Source organism: Otolemur garnettii, unplaced genomic scaffold (assembly GCF_000181295.1).
Source record: "Otolemur garnettii isolate 467f Iridium unplaced genomic scaffold, OtoGar3 scaffold00050, whole genome shotgun sequence".
Classification (NCBI taxonomy): Eukaryota; Metazoa; Chordata; class Mammalia; order Primates; family Galagidae; genus Otolemur; species Otolemur garnettii.
Window position 1 is genome coordinate 1,667,209 of NW_003852445.1, and position 2,100 is coordinate 1,669,308.

Genomic DNA, 2,100 nt, shown 5'->3' on the forward strand with positions numbered 1-2,100 from the left:
TTCACAAAAATTAAGGTAAAAATATTTAAAGATAAGAGCACATCAGGGCAAAGCATAAGAAAAAGATAATAGAAATTGAGTTATTTCAAGAAATTCTTCGGGAAGACGGGAAAGTGAAAATTGACAACACAAAGAAAGAAGTTAGAAACTGAGTTATAAACCCTAAGAGAATTAAGACTCAGGAGCAAAGTATAGCAGAAGATTGGTGTCACAGTGAGCTGCAGGGCTGAACACAAGGAGAATGTGTCAAAATTTGTATATAGAATGGCTAAAGCCATCCATGTTTTTTCTCCAAGCCAATGAAGTCAGGTGTGGTAGATTAAAAATGGCCACAAATTATCTGACACTTCTCTCATCAAGATGTGGAGAGGGGTATCTTGCTTAAATCTGTTCAGATCTGATTGCTTTCCAATTGAATAGGGTAGAAGTAACATTGCAGAGGTCTTCAGGCCCAGAATAAGGAGCTTTTGCTTTCTTGGTTTTTGGAACATATGCCCTTGGAACCCAATCACAACACTCTTAGAAGCCAAAGAAACATGAATAAACCACTTGAGGCTAAGCTTCAGCTGTGGCCATCATCAACTGCCAGACCTGTGAGGGAGTTATTTCGGGTATTACCTCAGTTGAAACTTCAGATGATGACAGCCCCAAGTGCTAGCTGACTGCAACAACATGAGGAACCTCTTCTTCAGATAAAAACCAGTCAGCTGAGTTCAGTCAACCCACAGAACCATGAGAAAGAAAAATAATAAAATTAAGCCACTGGTGTTTACAGTGGCTTGTCATGCGGCAATAAGTAACTTGGACGCCATGTTATACCAGGCAATCATAACCTCACCTGAACTAGCCTGCCTTAAAAAAGTTTATTCTTTTAAGAAAAGAAATCTAGAATGGTCTGAATTCAGGAACAACCATGCTGACTGAAGATGGGGATGAAACATAGAGGTGAAAATCGGAGGAATGAATGAAAGTCTTTATATTGAACAAAGAAGTCACTTGCCTTTTCTATTCAACCTTTATAGAATACTAGTAGCTTCCCCAAAAGAAGTATAGTGAACTCTTCTTTTAGGGGACTAAATGACCTGAGAGAAAGACCACCAAATATTTTGGAGTTTTTCCCAATGAAAAGGCTGCCTCTTGAACAGACTACCTTACAGTGAAGAGCAACAATTTAAGTAATCCTCCCCCACACAGATCTTTCCATCAGCTTACAACAGCCCTGTGTGGTGTGTTGGACATTTTCCATGGCTAGTTCATTTCCGGGCTTTACATTCTTACATAACGTCCAAATAAAATTCTTGGCCCCCATGTGTTTTTTTGAATTATGTAGTAACTTTTAACCCTTGCTGATTAAATTGTTAATAGCTAATGTTCTTGGATTATATTGTTTGCAACCAAGAACATTCACTGATATATTTAATGAAAATAAAAGTTAATCTTAAAATTTTGTGATTTTTTATAGTACAGTAAATATAATTCAAAAAACAATTTCTTTTCTGTGATTTATGGTTTCTTCCATTAAAAACATTCTATACTTAGCTACTTTTCAAAAATGTGAGATCTTAGAGGAAAAGGTAAGGAATGGGAATGGATCGTGCAACAGGTTCCCCTGGCACAGATTATGAGTTCCTATGTATAAAACAGAGCTCAGAGTCTTCTGGGAGATAAGTTATCCCTGCTATATGCTAAGGTCCTGCCTTTATAGAACAAATTTTGGTGTTACTGATGATAGAGATGCAAGACAGTGAAATTAATACTGCTCTGCCTGCACTAGATGATAAGAAATCAAGTCACTAGACTAAAAGCAATATACAGTAACATCTGAAACTTTCTTAGTGACTCAGATATAGATACTGAGCACGACTCTTTGGTTGCAAGTGACAGAAATCCAATATAAGCTAAATCAGAAATGGAATGTATTGGCTGGGTAAAGTGACTCATGCTTATAATCCTAGCACTCTGAGAGGCCAAGATGGGAGAATAGCTTTAGGTCAGAAGCTCAAGACCATCCTAGGTAACATAGCAAGACTGTGTCTTTCCAAAAACCTTTTTAATTAAAAAAATAAAAATTAGGGCAGTGCCTGTGGCTCAAGGAGTAGG